Source organism: Caretta caretta, chromosome 12, assembly GCF_965140235.1.
Source record: "Caretta caretta isolate rCarCar2 chromosome 12, rCarCar1.hap1, whole genome shotgun sequence".
Lineage (NCBI taxonomy): Eukaryota > Metazoa > Chordata > Testudines > Cheloniidae > Caretta > Caretta caretta.
The window spans coordinates 4691726-4713041 of NC_134217.1; the positions used below are offsets into that span (position 1 = coordinate 4691726).

Below are 21316 nucleotides of genomic sequence, written 5' to 3' on the forward strand. Positions count from 1 at the left end.
CGGGAGCTACCCCAGAATACTCCCTTGTGACCGCTCTGGAGAACACTCTGAAGTCCAATGCACTAGCCAGGCAGGCAGTAAAAGCCCTGGGAACTTTTGAATTTCCTGTCTGGTCATCATTAGCACAGATGACGCCATCAGCACAGTACACCAGCACAGGCGACCACGCAGAGTCCACCATCACAGGCGACCGTGCAGTCCCGGATTCGCAGACGAGCTCCAGCATGGTCCGAACGGGAGGTACTGGATCTCATTGCATGTTGGGGAGACGAATCTGTTACGGCAGAACGATGTTCCAAAAAAAGAAACACAAATACGTACGCTAAAGTCTCCAGGGCTATGATGGAAAGAGGCTACTCCAGGGACACAGAACAGTGTTGTACAAAAATCAAGGCGCTCAGGCAAGCGTACCAAAAAGCCAGGGAGGCAAACGGGCACTCTGGGTCACAGCCCCATACATGCCGCTTCTACGGTGAGCTGCATGCAATTATGGGGGGGTGACAACACCACTACCCCACCACTGTTTGTGGACACCTGCAAGGAGGGAGTAGCATGGAGCGAGGAGGATGAGTTTTTGGAGGAGGAGACTGCATAGGAGGCAAGTGGGGAATCTGTTTTCCCCCCTAGCCAGGAATTATTCTTAAAGTTGGAGCCAATAGCCTCCCCCTACTCCCAAAGCATGCTCCCGGACCATGACCCTGGAGAAGGCACTTCTGGTGAGTGAGAGCTTGATCAGAGACATGCAGTGGGGGGTGGGTGGAAACCCAGCCGCGCTGGGCTATTCACATTTAGTTTAAAGGGCTCATCCCTGCTCAGAGCCTCATCGGAGCCCTGCGGTTTGGGGGGGGGGGGGGGGGAGGGAGATGGATGGATGAGGAGAGGAGGGTGTTGTGTGAAGCTATCATCCCAGAGAGCCCGCAGGCTGCCTGCAAGCTGAATTCTGTTGCCTGGCTGCATGTGATGGCTTACTCACACCAGAGCAGCAGGCACTTCAGTATAAGAGGCAAAATGAGACCTTGTACAGAAAGAGCACATGCTGTGTACTATGAATTGCCTGTTTCACTGAGAAAGTGTCCTCTTTGTTCTCTAAAATACATCTTTTTAAAATACTACCCTCACTTTTTCTCCTCCCGCAGCAGGTGCAAATGTTTCAATGCGGCTCCTATCTACTCCGTCCCAGAGGCTGGTCCAGATTAGAAGGTGGAAAAAACAAACTCGGGACGACATGTTTGCTGAGCTCATGCAGTCCTCCCGCACTGATAGGGCTCAGTTGTATGCGTGGAGGCGAACAATTGCGGAGTCGCGTAAAGCGTTACATGAATACAAAGAGAGGAGGGACGTGCGCGATGAGAGCAGGCAGGATGCTATGGTCAAGCTCATGGGGGAGCAAACTGACATGCTCCGCTGTATGGTGGATCTAATGCAGGAAAGGCAGCAAGACCACAGACTGCTGCTGCAGCTCCTGAATAACTGCTCTCCCTCGTCCCCAAGTTCCATAGCCTCCTCACCCATGCACCCAAGAACACGAGGGGGGGGGGGGGCGAGGGAGGCTACTGGGACCCACACAGTCAACCCCAGAGGATTGCACAAGCAGCAGAAAGCTGGCATATCCTAAATTTTGATTGGGTTTCTGGACTTGTCCTTCCCTCCTCCTCCACACCCCTAACCCAATACCCTCCTTACCCCGTCTAGCTTCTGATTTCTCTCAATGTTTTGTGCAACAAATAATAAAGAACGGTTTTTAAACAATTGTGACTTTATTTCCTTTCATATATATATATATATGAAAGGAAATAAAGTCACAATTGTTTAAAAACCGTTCTTATATTTATATATATATTTTTATATATATATATATATATATATATATATGGGGTGGGTAACTTTAAGAGAAACAAACACAACTCTCACACCGTACCCTGGCCAGTCATGAAACTGGCTCTCAAAGTTTCTCTGATATGCAGCGGGCCCTGCTGTGCTCTTCGCCCTGTTGTCTGGCTGTGCGAAACTGGCCAGCAGGCGAGTTGCCTCAACCTCCCAACCCACCACAAACGTCTCCCCCTTACTCTCACAGATATTGTGGAGCACACAACAAGCAGCAACTACAATTGGAATATTGGTTGTGCTGAGATCTAACCAAGTCAGTAAACTGCACCAGCGCGCTTTCAAACGTCCAAACGCACATTCTACCACCATTCTGCACTTGCTCAGCCTAAGGTTGAACTGCTCCTTACTGCTGTCCAGGGTACCTGTGTATGGCTTCATGAGCCATGGCATTAAGGGGTAGGCTGGGTCCCCGAGGATAACTATAGGCATTTCAATATCCGCAACAGTAATTTTCTGGTCTGGGAAGTAAGTTCCTTCCTGCAGCTGTTCAAACAGACCACAGTTCCTCAAGATGCAATCGTCATACACCTTTCCTGGCCATCCCACGCTGACATCGGTGAAACGTCTCTTGTGATCCACCAGTGCTTGCAGCACCATGGAAAAGTACCCCTTCCGGTTTATGTACTGGCCACCCCGGTGTTCCGGGGCCAAGATAGGGATACGCGTTCTGTCTATCGCCCCGCCGCAATTAGGCAACCCCAGCGCATTAAATCCATCCACAATGGTCTGCACATTTCCCAAAGTCACTACCCTTGATAGCAGCTGGTCAATGATTGCACTGGCTACTTGCAGCACAGCAGCCCCCAAAGTAGATTTCCCCACTCCAAACTGATTCCCGACTGACCAGTAGCCGTCGGGTGTTGCAAGCTTCCACAGGGCTATTGCCACTCGCTTCTCAACTGTGAGGGCTGCTCTCATTTTGGTGTATTTGCGCTTCAGGGCAGGGGACAGTCACAAAGTTCCATGAAAGTGGCCCTACGCATACGAAAGTTTCTCAGCCATTGGGAATCATCCCGTACCTGCAACACTATGCGGTCCCACCAGTCTGTGCTTGTTTCCCGGGCCCAGAATCGGCGTTCCACGGCATGAACCTGGCCCAATAGCACCATGATCTCCCAATCGCCACATGCCGTGCCGTCTGTGTCCATGTCCTCATGACTATAGTAATCGCGCTGTCGTTGCTTCCTAGCCCGGTTTTGCAGGTACTGCACATACTGCTGGATAATGTGCGAGGTATTTACAATGGTCAAAACTGCAGCGGAGATCTGATCAGGCTCCATGACTATGGCGCCTGCACGGGTAATCCTGGAAAAAGGGCAAGAAACGTAGGAGAGCAGAGTGGCAGCGGAAGCTGTGCTGTTCAGTTCACGGTAGCCGAACAACAGCTGAAAATGGCTGTCCTCTGTGGCTTTCACGGAGGTGGGAGCCCAGGACAGACAACATGGAGAAGCTCGGAAGCGCGGCAATAGCGGGAGAGCAGAGTTGGTGGCGGAAGCTGTGCTGCTCGATTCACGATGGCTGAGCAGAGTTGAGCTGGAGAGGTGGATTCATCGTAGCAGGAGAGCAGCGGTGCACCGTCTGCTGAAAGCAGAATGTCATCTGCACGCCAAAAAGGTGTGAAACGATTGTCTGCCGTAGCTTTCTGACAACACACACCCAGAAATACCCGCGAGAATGTTTTTGCCCCATCATGTACTGGGAGCTTAACCCAGAATTGCAATGGGTGGTAGGGACTGAGGGAACTGTGGGATAGCTACCCACAGTGCACCGCTCTGACATTCAATGCTAGCCTTGGTACTGTGGACGCAATCTGCTGAATTCACGCGCTTTAGTGGGGACACAGAAGACCGAATGTATAAAATAGCTTCATAAAATTAGAATAGAATAATTTTGAAATAATTTCATACTGTAGACGTACCCTTGGAATAAGACTAGCATCAGAAGGCCCAAGGGCTGTGAGTGTTACAGAGAAGAGAGTCACACTGCTAAGATGACAGAGGCCCAGCTGCAGGTATAGAAGAGTGGATCAGCATCTGCAAGGGATTGGGGTCATGACCAGTACAGGGATCACCACTACCCTTTCCACTGACTGATGGCAGACCAGATTGACAGACGTAAAGACAGGTGGCAAGGAGGAGGTTTCTAGCACTGCCTTCCAAGGCTTAGACTATTCATTATTCCTGACATGCTAAACACTACATCAAGGCCTCTTTCACAGGCATGGAATTGTGGTGCTCCCTAGGGATCAGATGAAAGAAGCGTGCACTGATTCTTTTACACATTCTGCTGCTTCTCGATCCCAGGTGTGAAAAAAGCTCCACACTGCAGTGAAAAACATTAGTGCATAGCACGTGGACCCTACTACAGTGCACTAAAAGGTCCACTTTGAGCACTGATACACCCCAGTTTGTAACAGGAGTAGAGCAAAGTGTACTATAGACCATTTACGCACGGTAGATTTACACTCCAGTTTGCACTACCTGCCCATATAGTCAAACTCCGTGTGCTGGAGACAATTCATTCTCACTCTCTCCTTTTAACACAGAACTGTTGATTCAGATCACACTTTCTCTGCAATTTTAAAAAGTGCACTATTTGAAGCAACACAGATTCGTGATCAAATGGGCTGAGAAAGTCTTGGATCCTGATCCGCTAAACAGCTTATAGTGCCTTGAGATTAATTCACCTACCACAGAGTTTGGAGCTACTTTCCAGTAGGCAACCTCATCACAAGCCAACAAAATTATGGATCAATATTCTAAACACACTGGAATAAACAGATGGGGGGAAATTTTCAAAGAAGGATTTCCCTGTCCTGGCCATTTGTCTGGTCTCCCCACCTACCCCTCTGTGCATTGCTCTCACCCCATCTCTCCACTCAAATATCCTTCACCAATCAAACTGCTTTCTGTGGGGTTCCACCACATTTGGTTAAGTTTCATATTTTGTTTGGCCAGCTCGCTGAGAGCTTGTTACCACCTTTACAACAAAAGGAAATTAACCTGATGACCTAGCCACCACGGCAGCAGGGAAGGGTTCTGCAGCCTAGCTACAATTCCAGCTCTGCACCAGGCATCCTTCAATCTTCTGTGGGTGGGCTGCAGCTCTCCCACTGGTGCGCCCACAGCCATCACATTTGCAGTGCAGGGAACCACAGCCCCAGGAAGCAAGGTACGCACAGAGGAGGAAATTTACCGTCACTGCACTTAAACTGAGACCCTTCTCCTCTTTGAAGCAGGGTTGCATCACACCCACTCTTCTCTAGAGGTAGCCAGATCTCTGCTCAGATTCTTCTACAACACAGGACACAGATCAGGTTTCTCAACAGAAAATGGTATTATGCCCCACGTCCTGAACAAGGAAATACTAATCCAAGTGTAACTATTAAAGATGCTATTTCAACAGCATTCCATTTTATAATCTCAATAAAACTCTCTGGACCATGCTGCAGTGCTGATTAGTGCACGTGTGGGAGGGTGGTGGGAACCTGTCAGTCAGTTTTATTGCTGACAGTTTTATTGCTTAAACAGAGCCCAGCTGTAGTCCAGACACAAGGTCATTAACAGAAATTAAAAAGGGATAACAGATCCTTAACTATTCAGCTGGATAAAAAGCAACTCTACTCTGCCCCCCTGGAGCAATTCAAGTGCATGGAGATAGCTGCAAAGCCAGTTTTAGGGTGGTGGTGACTCAAGGACTGGACAGCTTAGGAAGAGAATGCAAAGGGTCTCTCCTGTAAGTCCGTGGTTCAAATCCAAGCCACGGCAGTACTGGCCAAGTCATTAACCTCTGATAACTGTTCAGTGGTCTGGATACAATATGTGCATGTGTCCATGCAGCTCCAAGTGAATAGTTCTGATATCATAACTGCCACTGTGACAATCTCAGCAGAGATCCCAAGGACTAAACTGGGCGGAGACTGAGCTATCCCCCTTGCCTGCAGAGAGACTCTCTCCTGGGGTCAGAAGGGGAGTTCACTGGCAGGTAGGCACAAAGCACACTGCCTCTGCATATCACCACCTTTCACCAGTGCTGACACAGTCGTTTATCTTTCAGGGATGCTGCCCCCTCTCGACAAAGCCAGCACTTCCAACACAGGCTAATAAAACATTTAGCTACGGTGTGGCTGGCTGCAGGCCCTAATGAAAAGTCAAGTTGTGAGTACACTGGGGGAAGTGTCATTTAGCCAACGATCAAATAAAGTGGTGGCTATGAGAGAGCAGAATTTCATTAAACAGGCGGGGGAGGTAATATCTTTTATTGGACCAACTTTTGTCTGTGAGACAGACCAGCTTTGAAGCTTACAAGAGCTCTTCTGGTGGATTCCAGAGGGGTTGCGATCAGTAGGGAACATGCGGATTCTGGAATCTACTGCAGCCTGAGAATGTAAATTGACAAATACACAATTTTTAACTGTATTGTATATTTTTTTGCACTGGAAAACTATTTTAGCTAGATTCAACATTTCTCAGGTATTCATCAAAAACCTATGGAAGTATGTACTGTGTAAAGACATGCAGTATATTAGTGATCCATGTCACATCCCAAGTCTCTTAAACAACACCTGACAGAGGAGTAAACGAACTAATTCCTTTTTCTCATGGTGAGAGTGAGATTAGAGACAATTGTTCTTCTAAAGATAAATTTTCAAACACATATGTACAACATAGGAGAGGGCACTGAAGACATCTGCTCTCTGAGTCCATCCACAGGACTTCAGACAATGAACGTTCAATGAACAGGACTCTTCCTTTGACAAATAATTTTAAAGGAGTTACTTAAATGCTGCTGCTTTGTCACTGCTTCGTGGTTTATTTGATCAGATACTGAAAAGAATGTACTGATTTCTTTCCCCGTCCATTTAGACTGAAGAAAAGTGCAATGGGATATAATTTAGAGATGTTTATGGCCAAAGTGTTATCATCTTCCCGAAAATCTAAATATTAGGAACTTTTTAATAGTCATTTTTAGTAACACCTAAATGACAGGATTTCTGCTATCAGAAAAGTGCTCTGTTGATATTCTTCACTGCACAAAAGCTTATGTTTTCTGCAGATTCCTTCTGGAATGCACAAAAAATGGAGCATCACCACTCTCTCACCTGGACGCCATGCAATTTGGGGCACAACTTAATGAAGTAGTGAGGTAAATTAATTCCAGAGCACAAGGCAGAACTGCTGTGAAATTCAACTCAACCCTCCAAATGCTGGTCTGAGCAAGTGAGGGCAGTGGTATTGACTTATCCCTTGTAACATAGGAAAAGGATCTGCAATCACAGTTCCCAGGGGAGATAGTTAACCAACCTGTGCGACCCAGTATGAACCCTTTCATGCTACACTTACTCCGTGCACTGAGTGAAACGGCCTCTTTGCTTCAATGCACTTTAGAGGGTGATGGCCTCACACAGTGCTCCTTCACTCAACCAGAAGCTGTGCCTCTCCGCTTTCTGGCTAAAATGCAGAGCCGACCAATTCAACACAGGATAGCCTCTCTGTGGGAACTAGATCCTGTCCTGGTAGAGGATGGACTGTATGATCAAAAGGTCTTTGCTTACCACTATCACAATCATTATTAATCTCTGAAGTGCTCCAAAATGTGGGGAAAAAAACTAATGAGCTTCCAAGCATTAGAGATGCTAGCTAGCTATACAACGTAGAAACATCTGTCCACATTCAAGAAGGAGCATTAGCTAGTTAGGAAACATCCAGCAGGGATCCAGGAAGGAAAGCTGGTGAAAGCTTTCTGCCACCCATTTCTATACACGTCACACTGAGGAGAATACTAAGTGAAACATGCAGAAAAACTGCAGGGCTAAGGCTCAGAGGCCACTCCTGGATCCATGTGAAATCAAGCAGATTCCTTAAGGAATCTTTCCGACAAGAGGACAGACAATCTAATCAGATTGTCCTGCAAACTCAGAAAGCAGCCTGGGCTGGAATGGATGTCTCCCAGCAGCCTTTGAAAGAGCAGCAAAAACTATTCAGGAAAACAATTAAGGGATTTGACAAAAGTGTTCTTTGCTAACAGCCCTGGAACATCCTTCTGTTCACTTAGCCACATGGGAAGTGGTTAGCGCATGAGGATGCTACTCCCTTGTGGTACAGCTGCTCCTTCAGGCATCTGAAAAACTGTGTCACTGCAAGGTGCATCTCAGGACAGAAGGGTTCCTAGCTATACACACAAGAACAGAAGCTGCCACCTCTGCAGGCAGCAATGAAGCAAACTGAAAAATTCAGCAAAGGCAAGTGAAGGCTGATGCATTGTCCTTACCTTCCCCCATTGCTCCAGAAGGCAGCCTGGCTGCTCAAGCTGGCCAGTTATTTGGGCCCGAGCCTCAATGTTATTACAACATAGCATTTTTGTATTAAAGTTTGTTAAAAATAAAAATTAAACTTTTCATTAAAATGTCAAACTGTATTTGCCCAATCCTGCCCCCAATAAGCCCTTCTGGGAGCTGGTCTGGTCTTCCAGACTATGCACTGCTAGTTGAAATGGGAAAGCAGGCGGCAATCTGACACTGACATTGTCCATGACAAATAGCTACTTCTGTGGGAAGGAAATCAAGATGAGCACAGCTCCAACTAACCCCCTTGTACCAGTGTAAACAGAGATTTCATCCATAATTTTACTTAAAGACTCTTCCCCTTTCCACAGCTCCATACAAGCAATGCACAGTAATCAGGAGATCTCCAAGCCAAGTCCTCCCCTCCCCTTCAGCCAAAAGTGACCATGTGTTCTGCCTCAGAGTTAGAGGCTATCTCCACAGTTGGTTCCAGACACCTTTGTTACAGAGACTAATCCACAACTTCACGTGAACAGAGAAGGGTTTAAGTGACATGGACCTCAGACAGCTGCGTTCACCCCTTACTATCTACATCCTGCCTTTCTGCTCATGTCTGAATAGCCAATTATTATTAATAGTAATCATGATTTGTATTAGTGTAGTGTCTAAGAGCCCCAGTCCCGGATCAGAACCCCATCGTGCTAGGTGCTGTGCAGACAGAACAAAAAAATGCTCCCTACCCAAGGGCCCTCGAATCTACGTAAGCCTGCTCTCCTCCATCCCAGGGGTCCCTCCTCAATTCATGCAGGACACCCCAAAACACTGCTCCCATGACACAGTGCTAGCTTTCTACTTGGGAAAGGTGTTAGCAAATTCCTTTGGCTTCGGCTTCCAGGCAAGTGGCAATCTCCCTGCCAGCGATGACCTGGAGGGAGTGCCAGTGGAAGCAGCACAGGACACACCACACTCTGCCAAGACAGACCCTTCAGAGAGCAGGCTCCGAATGCTAATTGGAATTAAAGACTTACCTGTGAGCCGTCGCTGGGCGGAGCCAAACAGCTGCTATTCTATCAGACTACTTGGGCAAAGCCACTGGGCAGGAACAAAGCTCAGCCAGGTTTGATGCATCTCCACCAATTTGATGCAGTCCAATTGCCAAGACTTGGTTTGAAGAGTGGGCTCTTTTCATCCTATTGCCACTGTTCTCCAGAAGTGGCCTGTGAAGCTTGTAAGCTAACCTGCCAAACCTGAGTGAAGCCAGAGGGTGGGAGGGTGATCTGGTCCATGACAATTTCAGTTTGTTACTGGGGGAGAGGGAGGTCTCTCACAGCCAATGTCTTCAGGTTGGAGCATTCACAGGGAAGGCCTGGGAATAAGGTGCATTAATATTAATGCTCATTAGTTCTATGCCTCATCTGCATAACATGCTGAGAGTACAGTCCCTCCTGTCTGCCCGTGACACTGCATCTGGCAAACAGCATCAAGTCAGTGAAACAGCTTTTGCCATTAACTGGCAAAACAAGCACCATGTTTGCATCCTGTCCAGCTCCATTTGCTGCTGTGCGCCTCTCCATGCCCTGACTTTACGTTAGCCATTCTAGGAGCTGTGCAGAGATTACATTTGTCCACCCGACAACGTGTGCTTTCCCCGAGTACCGGCATTGTAAATCAGACAGATTGGAGGAAGCGTCTTCAGATAGACCTCTCAAGGAGGAGGACGTGCTATTTTCATAATCCCAGTGACTCCATCCAGCTGGGACCTGAGCACCCCATTACAGAGTCAAAGAATTGAAACACTCCTCCAGAACGCCTTGAGTGTACTGTTCCGTTTGGCCACTTCTATTACATACAAAGGTTTATAACTTAGCCATATCCTCTTGCCACTTCCGCAGAGAATAAACTCTGCCTCCTGGTTGAAGCCCTGATGTTCATTCCTCTCATATCCCCACGTTAAGGTTTCTTCCCCACTCTGAACTCTAGGGTACAGATGTGGGTACCTGCATGAAAACCCCCCTAAACTGATTTTTAGCAGCTTAAGTTAAAAACTTCCCCAAGGTACAAACTATTTTACCTTTTGCCCTTGGACTTTATTGCTGCCACCACCAAGCGTCTAACAAATATATAACAGGGAAAGAGCCCGCTTGGAAAGGTCTTTCCCCCCAAAATCCTCCCAAACCCTACACCCCCTTTCCTGGGGAAGGCTTGATAAAAATCCTCATCAATTTGCACAGGTGAACACAGACCCAAACCCTTGGATCTTAAGAACAACGAAAAAGCAATTAGGTTCTTAAAAGAAGAATTTTAATTGAAGAAAAAGTAAAAGAATCACCTCTGTAAAATCAGGATGGTAAATACCTTACAGGGTAATCAGATTCAAAACATAGAGAATTCCTCTAGGCAAAACCTTAAATTACAAAAAGACACAAAAACAGGAATATACATTCCATTCAGCACAACTTATTTTATCAGCCATTTAAACAAAACAGAATCTAACGCATATCTAACTAGATTCCTTATTAACCCTTTACAGGAATTCTGACCTGCCTTCCTGATCTGGTCCCGGCAAAAAAAAAAAAAACACAGCCAGAGAGAACCTTTGTTTCTCCCCCACTCCAACTTTGAAAGTATTTTGTTTCCTCATTGGTCATTTTGGTCAGTTACCGGTGAGGTTATCCTAGCTTCTTAACCCTTTACAGGTGAAAGGGTTTTTCCCCGGCCAGGAGGGATTTTAAAGGTGTTTAGCCTTCCCTTTATATTTATGACACGCCCCCCAAATCACAGATAGGGTGAAACGCTGACTGTGATTTCTTCCTGGAGCTCTAGGAGAAAACAGAGTTAATAAGACACATGCACCTCTAAATATACTACCAAGTATATAAAGACTAACAATATTTTTCACATCTCAAGGACGATTTTAACCAGTTGATTCTGGGAAACTTTCACGGGAGAGTACATCAGCCACTTTGTTAGAAGCTCCTGAGATGTGTTGGATGTCGAAATTAAAATCTTGGAGAGCTAAACTCCACCAAATAAGCTTTTTGTTATTTCCCATTGCGGTATGAAGCCACTGTAGCGCAGCATGGTCAGTTTGCAGGTGGAAACGCCATTCCCAAACACTTTTTGTAGATGTTCCAGGTGTTCTGCCCAGGAATCCGAAAATATGGTCACATCGTCAAGGTAGGCAACTGCATATTCTCCTAATCCCACTAGGAGACCATCTACAAGTCTTTGGAAGGTGGCGGGTGCATTACGCAGCACGAAAGGGAGTACATTAAATTCATACAGCCCGACGTGTGCTGAAGGCTGATCTTTCCTTGGCAGATTCATCTAGCGGTACACCTGCCAGTACCCCTTGGTTAAGTCCAAGGTAGAGATGAACTTGGCCATCCTAGTTTCTCTAATAGTTCATCTGAGCGTGGCACTATTGTCTGGGCGAGTTACAGTATTTAGCTTACGGTAGTCCATGCAAAAACGTATTTTCCCATCTGGTTTGAGAACTAGAACCACTGGAGATGCCCATGCACTGCCAGAGGGGGCGGATTACCCCCATCTGTAGCATATCCTGGATCTCCTGTTTTATAGCAGTTTTAGCTTGAGGAGACACCCGGTAAGGTTGGACTTTAATTGGGTGAGCATAACCTGTGTTAATGGAGTCGTATGCCCGTTCAGTCAGTCCTGGGTGGCTGAGAACGTCTGTGTGTAGCTAGTGCACAGCTCCTTGATCCACTGTCGCGGCATACGCCCAAGGGTCATGGAGAGATTCACCTCTTTCACGTCACCAGCACTTTTCCCTTCGTAGTAGATACCTTCAGGCTACTCAGTGTCATCTCCTTCCTGGCCTGTGGACTGACAAACCTTTAATTCTCTGGATCGATTGGAAGAGCTGAGAGGTGGTGGGTTGCTCCGGGCCACCGTCCAAGCTCTTTGGAGGCTTTCATCTCCTTCCTGTTAGTTTGGAACTGTTCCCTTGATGCTGGAGACATTAGTTCCTCATTGAATTGTGGACCTAGGCTTGGTCCCTCTGGAAGCAATGTAGGGGATGGGGCTGTTTCCGTTGACTGTGAACAGCTCTCCGCTGGTGCACTATGTTGGGGTTCAGGCTCCAGCTGAGCCTCTTGTGTAGGGTTATCGGCTGCTGCCGGTTCCGGGACTGGATCCACTACTGCTGTTGCAGACGTTGGCATGAGGTCCAGTTCCATCACCCCTGACTGAGTCCTGGTAGAAGTCTCCAGAACAGAGCTATGTGTGACAGCTTGCTTAGCCTGGCTGCGGGTGACCATTCCCACCCTCTTGGCTAGCGTCACATGATTGGCCAAGTTTTCCCCCAACAGCATAGGGATGGGATAACCATCATAGACTGCAAAAGTCCACGTTCCTGACCAGCCCTTGTACTGGACAGGTAACTTGGCTGTAGGCAAATTGAAAGACTTGTACTTGAAGGGTTGAATTGTTACTTGGATCTCTGGGTCGATTAAATTTGGGTTCACTAAGGAAGCCTGGATAACCTAAACTTGTGCTCCGGTGTCCCTCCACACGATGACCTTCTTCCCACCCACACTCACAGTTTTCCTCCGCTCTGAGGGTATCTGGGAGGTATCTGGGCCTGAGAACCTTTGGTGTGATTCCAGTGCAATGAACTGTACTCGGTTGGGGTTCTTGGGGCAGTTGGCCTTTACATGCCCCGGCATGTTACATTTAAAACATCGTCCAGCTGATGGGTCACTGGGGCGAGGTGGGTTGCTGGAGAACAGTGTGGCGGGACGATAAGGTGTCTGGAGTATTCCTTGGTGTGTAGTTGGGGCTTTGAGCTGCCCACGGTAGCAGAGGGTGGTCTGAGGGTGTCCCTTCTGGTATCCACTCCAACAGTGACCAGGGTTGTTCCTCTCTCCACCCGTTTTGTTCCGGCTTGCCCCGCCTCTTTGGCGGTCTGGGACTGCTCGTATCGATCAGCATAAGAAGCAAGACTTTCTGCTGAGTCCATTTCCTTATCCCATAAACACCGTTTTATTTCTTCCTTGGACATATTCAGGAATTGCTCCTGAGCTATCAAATCACACATTCCATCGAAGCAAGTGACACCCCTTCCTTGGACCCATTTATCTAACAGATCCTTCATCTGGTTTAGATAAGCCACATTACTTAGTCCAGGCCCTCTCTTAAGGGCTGTAAATTTTACTCTGTTTGTTTCACATGTAATTTGAAATTGCTTTAAAACCAAATCCTTGATCTTATTATAGTCAGAAGCCTCATCAATAGGCATCTTATTGAATATGTCCAGAGCTCTTCCAGTTAATTTTGCGACCAATGTGGTCATCATGTGAGCTTCAGGAACTTTATGGAGACTGCACAGTCTCTCAAAGGTGAGAAAATATTCAGCAATATCACTGGATTCATCATATTGTGGACATAGTCACTCCCATTTGTGGATTGTTGGGGAAGGATGGTTAGGGTTATCCAGTAGATTCTGCTCAGCCTTTGCCTTCTCCATCTCCAGTGCATGCTTCCTCTCTTTTTCCTTCTCCGCCTCAGCACGCTTGCTCTCTTTTTCCTTTTTCTCCATTTCTTTTTCCCTTGCCTCCATAGCTCTCCTGTGGGCAGCCTCCCTTTCCTCCTCAGCATGCTTTCATTCTTTTTCCTTTGTCTCCATAGCTCTCCTTGACAGCCTCTTTTGCTGTTTGGGCAGCCTCTTTGGCTGTTTCCTTGGTTTCTGTCATGTTTGCCTTTCTGTTTTTAACTAGCTTTACACCCGAGAGTCAGAAATAAAACAAACAAACAAAAAACTTGGCTTGTCAAAATATATATATAGGCTGTGCTGTAACCGGATATCTATGGTCTCTGATAGTGACTGTCAGCCTACAGAAAAATCCTTAAAAAAAACCCCTAACACCTTTGTCTCCAGGCAAATAGACAGAAAACCCCTCTAGTTGCTCTTAGGTAAAAAACAACTTCCCGTCTGTGAAGACCTGTGAATTTCCCTGCAGGAGGTTAACTACCCTGCCTTTAGGTAGAGAAAACTCCAGCTCACAAAAGACAATTCCATTTTGTCTCTGCTCTGGCCCCCAAGCAGACACAAAAAAACCCTCTAACTGCTTTCAACTTAAAACCTGCTTTTCAGCAGCCCAAAGGGGAAAAAAAATTTCCTTTTAAAAAATCTGTGCTTCTGGTTCAAAAAATCTCAAATTGATCTCGAAATGATTTCAAGTTAATCCCACCGCTCTGCCACCATGTCAAGGTTCCTTCCCCACTCTGAACTCTAGGGTACAGATGTGGGGACCTGTATGAAAAACCCCCTAAAGTTATTTTTAGCAGCTTAAGTTAAAAACTTCCCCAAGGTACAAACTATTTTACCTTTTGCCCTTGGACTTTATTGCTGCCACCACCAAGCGTCTAACAAATATATAACAGGGAAAGAGCCCGCTTGGAAAGGTCTTTCCCCCCAAAATCCTCCCAAACCCTACACCCCCTTTCCTGGGGAAGGCTTGATAAAAATCCTCATCAATTTGCACAGGTGAACACAGACCCAAACCCTTGGATCTTAAGAACAACGAAAAAGCAATCAGGTTCTTAAAAGAAGAATTTTAATTGAAGAAAAAGTAAAAGAATCACCTCTGTAAAATCAGGATGGTAAATACCTTACAGGGTAATCAGATTCAAAACATAGAGAATTCCTCTAGGCAAAACCTTAAGTTACAAAAAGACACAAAAACAGGAATATACATTCCATTCAGCACAACTTATTTTATCAGCCATTTAAACAAAACAGAATCTAACGCATATCTAACTAGATTCCTTATTAACCCTTTACAGGAGTTCTGACCTGCCTTCCTGATCTGGTCCTGGCAAAAAAACAAAAACAAAAACAAAACAAAAACAAACAAACAAACAAACAAAAAAAAAAACAGCCAGAGAGAACCTTTATTTCTCCCCCCCCTCCAGCTTTGAAAGTATCTTGTCTCTTCATTGGTCATTTTGGTCAGGGTGCCAGTGAGGTTATCCTAGTTTCTTAACCCTTTACAGGTGAAAGGGTTTTTCCTCTGGCCAGGAGGGATTTTAAAGGTGTTTACCCTTCCCTTTATATTTATGACACCCCACCTCCCCTGATTTACATCCGCCAGCTCTGGGCCATGTGTAGCTGTCACCTTCCTTTTGGTTGACACTCCTTTTGGAATGTGTCAATGCTGCTCCTTCAGCAGCTGGAAGGAGTCACTGTTTAGATATAAAAATTGTTTCTTCCAGGCCTTGAAATGACAATGCAAAACAGTTCTCACTTAAGGCCCCCAACTAAGTTTTCTAGCACCAACTGGAATGTCCAGAATTAATGACATGTATCTCTTCCCCTAAGATGGTGCTGAGACATTAGCTCCCAAGTCATTCCTGACAGAAAGGTCACAATGAAAGGTTACAGAAAGTATGGAAGACCAAGGAAGGGTGGCAAGAGAGAAAGTTTCAACGAAAACAAAAGAGTGAGTTTAAACTTACAGGAAGGTGCAAAAGGGAAGATGTAGGCAGAGCACTGGCTTGCCAGGCCCACATGTCTGGCAGGAATACTATCCCTTTGCTAGGGCCTTCCCAGAAGATCTCAATCCATCTGTGACAACCAATTGTTCTCCTCCCAGCTTGTGGCTCTGTCACCCTTCTCCAAGTCCCTCCACCCCAAACATACACTTCTCTTGCTTGCTTTTACCCTTCAAGTTTTCGCTGCTCTCTACCTATCCAACCTTCTCTTTTATCACAAGGTTGGCTCCTGCCTTCGCTCTGCTAACAATGCTGTCTTCAATTGACTGAGTTCCCCAAACCACCCCGTATCAGTGAGAAAAGCTACTGGTCAATCTAGGAAGCCATCTCCTTAATCCTCCTTCAGATCCCTCCTTGTAACTCTCTTCTGCAGTGCAGACCAAAAACTGCACTCTGGTAACTGCTAGACAGGCAGCAAGCTGCAATTACTGCTCCTGATCAGCTAATCATATCTTTACCCAGTCTCAGCCTGCCTGGGTCACTGCACTGATCATATTGTTACCCAGTCTCAGCCTGCCTGGGTCATCCATCTTTTTTGTCTTGTCTTACACTGGTAAGTGCTATAATAGCCCCATTTTTCAGATGAGGAAACCAATGCTCAGAGAGGTTACGCCAGTGACTTGCCTAAAGTCACAGAGCAATGCAGGGCTGGGAACAGAACCTAGGGCTTTTGAGTTCCAGTCCTATACCTTCACCACAGGCACCTTCCTCCTTTCTTACAGCAGTACTATGTAACTACCAGCACAAAGGAAGACCTTGCCTTCTGGGCAAAGAGTGAAATTACAATATTTCAGTTAGATACAAGCAGCATCCAGAACAGGCTGAATGTCAGGGGCCTTCAGACTGTACTATCAGCACAAACAGGTACCAAGACACTCCTGGGGGGGAGCAGAATAGTAGCTGGCTATTCCCTGGAACATTTGTGAGCCCTCCTGGGAGAGCTGCATTATTCCTGTTCACTAGAGAAGGGACCTACAGGTTCAGTGTGTGCCAAGAAAACAGTGCACTACTCCCTTTCTGGGTCAGTCTCCAGCTCACCAACACAGATCCTGGATTCTCAGTCTGTCATTAAGATAAGAGACAAGCAATATTTAGACTTCATTAGGATGCATCCCCAGGTGCTTAGGGGTCCCTGGCCTGCTGAAGGTGCTCGTTTTCCTCTGGCATCCGCTCTGCACAGAAATCCGTGTTCCACCCCTTCCTGTCACAATCACTTGGCCCATCTCTAGTGAAGAGCTTTGCCACGGTTGATAGGCTGCTTGCGCTTGCCATCACTTGGTGCTGAGAAATGTGTTTTCTTCAGCTCAAAGCACTGACTAATGGATGATTCTCCTCTTGACCTTGTGCTTCCTTCTCAAACAGCAACAGGTAGACACCAGTCACCATTAGCCTTTCTGGGTGAGACGTCTGTTCCATTTTTCCAGAGAAACATTACATGTTCTGCCAGCCTTTCTGAAGGGAGAGGTAAAAATCCACCACTGCACCAAGCATCCCTTTGCTTGCCTCCTCTATACATCCCTCTGTGTGAGCCCAGAGAAGTGTTGGGACATGAACTGACAGTCTGTAGTCACAGCTGCAGCCTTTCCCACACACTGCTCACTCCTGCACTCAAGTCACATTCATGCCGCCACCGGATTCCACTGGCTCAGCAGTAGGACACCCCGGATCAGTCTGACTCCATCTCCTAAAACAGCAGGCCGTGATGCCAATGACCTCTCTAGTCAGAACTCTCTAGTCTGCTGAGAGAAGAATTTGAATCACTTCATTTTCCTCTCTCGCCTGACAGGAATTTACTACAAAAGAATCAGGAGGCTCAAGCTGGGATAATTTTGAATCAGCTACCACAAAATTTCCATGGAAGAAAAGTATTCTCGAAAGAAACTAGCAATGGAAATGAAAAGTGGGGAAGAGAAGTGCATCACCCCTGTAACCATCTCTACATGCATCATGAGCAGAGGAGAACAGAACTCCTTGCGGAATACGAGGCACAGAATCAGGGGATTTTAATAACTAAGTCTGATGTGAAAGTCACTGATAACCTGCCTCCCTTTGTTTTGTCATATCCGCTCGGCCAGTGAAGTGTGACATTGCTGTATCACAGCATGGACACGAGCGAAATGACGACAGGAACAACTGAAAGGCTTAGCCACATCCGCTCCGCTCTGCAGATCCCCTTTCGATCTGGTGCTGATACTAACGCATTAAACAGTAGACTCAGTCCCTTTCCAGCCATTACTTTTTCATTATGGAAGAACGCAGTGGCACGGATGCAGTTGTGTCAAGCGAAGCAAAATACCTTCCCCAGCTGCAGTGCACTAATTGAAGCTTACACAGGCATCTCTCATCCACAACGGCTTCCACATCCTCCTTGCTTTCCGTGATAAGCCCTCGATCATCAGTGCTCTGAAACTAATTGAAACTCACACTATAATTCAGCGCCACATTAGGATTTTGTAACTACCACCAATGATTTGCTGGAGGGGGAACTAATGATGCTGGGCTGGAAAAATACAGAAGTGGGAACTCAGCCATTTGAACAAAGGAGAAACTGGGAACAAATAAGCCTGAAGCATGCAAGGACAGTGGGAGAGGTGATCAAGAGGAAGTGAGTCACAACTCTGGATAGGGAATGCAGGAGAAGCTGGAGTAGTTCTCCCATAGGCAGCCACAAGATAGAGAGGCTACCTGAATCCCTGGGGGTCAGGTTAGCCACTTCATAATGTTACTCTAGCACATGCATACATGAACAAAACTAATCAAAGCACAGACTTAGTGAAATATCCTAAATTACTATCGTAACTGGGACCCTCTAGCTGAAGTGACGGGCTCAACAATTCACTTCTTCCAAGCTAAGGGTGTCACTGGTTTTGATTCCCAGGTGGTCTTTAGGTTGATGTTTAAATTAATTTAAAATCCTGGCAAAAAGACAAGTGTCCCAATAAATATTGCTTTTACTCAACCTGCCACCTCTCCAGTGATGGCTTGTGGAGCTCCTAGTCTACATTATCAGCTTCACACACCTTTGAGCTTCTCCACAGCACAGGGCTGATGACAGACCAGATCAGAAAAGGCTTGAATTCAGTCAGAAAACTGGGCTTTTCCCTAATGTTTATTTGCCAAGGAATGCTTCCCTCCCCACCTTTGACTGGTTTGTTAATGTCCCACACCAGAAGCCTTAGTTATGGCCCACATCATTTTTAAATATAAAGCATCATTTGTGTGACATCACAGCTGGTCAGGTTGGCAAAGACAAGCCAGAGCAAAACCCCCAGAGAGCCACTCAGACACACTATCTTAGCTGTGGCTAGGGCTGCAGGGGTCTGAACGCAATGGCTCCAATTGCCATCTCTGAATGCCACAGGGCAAATTTTAAACAGATTCTTCCACTTGGCCCCGAGGGAAGTCGCTCTGGATTGCTGCCCCATGGAGAAGGACGGCAAAGCAACAGGAATAGAAACTGACGGGGCAGCGAAAGACTAACACTGGAAACGCACCTGAGGTTCCACACAAAAAGGCCTGTAACTGGGCCACATTTCCCACTGAGACACATGAAGGGTGGGGGAGGGGGTGCTCCCTTTTGTGGCACCCAGCCAGCCATTTAGCTACAAAATCCCTGTTAGTAGCTGTTCTCTACTTGCTTTATCTGTAAAGGGTTAAAAAAGCCCACAGGTAAAAGGAAGGAAGTGGGCACCTGACCAAAAGAGCCAATGGGAAGGCTAGAACTTTTTAAACTTGGGAAGAAACTTTCCCTTTGTTGGTCTGTTGTTCTCCAGAGAGAGGAGACACAGAGCATCAATGCTGTAAGACGCTTTAAGCCAGGTATGAAAAATCATCAAATCATACCTCAAAACTACTTCTCTGAAACCCCAGATATGTAAGTAGATCAGGGAATGTCTAGGAAGACACAATTAGGTTTATCTCTTTTATTTCTTTATGGCTTGTGGATTCCTCTGTGCTAACCCCAGGTGCTTTTGTTTTGCTTATAAACTTTAAGCTGGACCTGAAGAAAACCATTCTTGATGCTTAATTATTATATTCGCTCTTTTTAAAAACTAGCAATAGTCTACGTTCCAGGTGTATTTTCTTTCTTTTTGTTTTTTAATAAAATTTACCTTTTTTAAGAACAGGATTGGATTTTTGTGTCCCTAAGAGGTTTGTGCACATGTTGTTTAATTAGCTGGTGATAACAGCTGATTTCCTTTGTTTTCTTTCTCAGCTCTTCCGGGGGTGGAGGGGGAGGGGGTGAAAGAGCTTAAGGGTACCCCACAGGAAGGAATTCCCACGTGCTCCTTCCTGGGTTCTCAAAGGTGGTGGGGGGGGGGGGAGAAGGGAGGGGTTTGCACTTGGGTGGTGGCAGCATCTACCCATCCAAGGTCAGAGAAAAGCTGTAACCTTGGGGAGTTTAATACCAGCCTGGAGTGGCCAATATTAATTTTTAGAATCCTTGCGGGCCCTGACCTTCTGCACTCGAACTGCCGAAGTGGGGAATCAGCCTTGACACCCTCCCCCAGCCCCCAATCAGAAATACTGACTACAAAAATTCTAGCCCAACTCGGGCTCTGCGCTTGACCCAAATGCTTGCTGTTTTCCAAGAAAAATCCTGTTCCCATAAGTTCAGTATCCCGCAGGTTCTGCTGCGTAACAGCCTCAGGGCTGTGACACAAAATCCACACACAGGATCATGACTCAGATGTACCCGCAATGCAGCTCCTTCCTCCCCACACCCATCTCAGCAACTGCAGCAGCAATCATGCCTGCCTGAAGAACACATTGGTCCTGCACTCCTCCTTTACCATCTTCCCCCTCCTTTTACCCAATTGCTCACTCAGTACAACTTTTGTCCTGGCAGGGGTTTTATCTGGGTTTTTTTGTACCAGCCTCTTCAGCTTGAAGGAAACTAGGATCAACACAGCTATGAGAGAAGCAAAGGAAACAGAGAGCGTTTGTCCCCAGCCAAATCAAATGTGTTACAGTTCAGAAGGTTAGAGGAATTCACCAAAGTAAGCTAAACACTTTCCTCTGACAAATCAAATGACAGGGAATCACACTTACTGTGGAAGGAGGAGAGCTCATCTGATCAAGCTGGAGCATTGCATGATGTGCCTGTTGTCTCTATGGGCAGCATATTCAGGATGAAGGTGGTTGCAACCTGTGCTATCTTATACAAATTGGGTGCAGCTCTGAACTCCTGGAAGCTGCCAACATGACATTTTGTGGGGCAAAACCTGAATGTCCTTACCTGAAACGTAAGGAGTCAACTAAAAGGGTATTTTGGATCATTCCACAAACAAAACAACGTTAAAGTAGAATTTGTAATGTTTTGCAAATGCATAGAACTCTAGGAGTTTTAGTCCATGGAGTGAGACTCACAAAGACAGAAGTCCCGTAAAAAACAAAGGGCTTTGTGACTCACTGGTGATGGTTTTGTAATTTGTTGGGTAATATACAAACCAAAAAGAAAAGGAGTACTTGTGGCACCTTAGAGACTAACCAATTTATTTGAGCATGAGCTTTCGTGAGCTACAGCTCACTTCATCGGATGCAAACCAAACTTTCTGTGATTACATTTCCCTGCTGCCCAAACTCTAAATGCCCTACCTATCTCATCTATGGTTGTGCAGGGCAACAGGG

At 46.4% G+C, this 21316-nt stretch overlaps 1 protein-coding gene across 3 annotated transcripts in view; it reads right to left on the reverse strand.

Annotated features, from left to right (window-relative positions):
* The window catches only part of RANBP10 (RAN binding protein 10), a 168128-nt gene that overhangs the window by 32142 nt on the left and 114670 nt on the right, over positions 1-21316 (reverse strand). Inside the window, exon 1 of one of the 3 annotated variants that reach the window (XM_048816482.2) lies at positions 20738-20757. The exons of the other annotated variants lie outside the window; for them this stretch is intronic. The gene's annotated coding sequence lies outside the window, so the exon portion shown is untranslated. Of the gene's footprint in view, positions 1-20737; positions 20758-21316 lie in introns of those variants that run through there. 3 annotated transcript variants of the gene reach the window in all.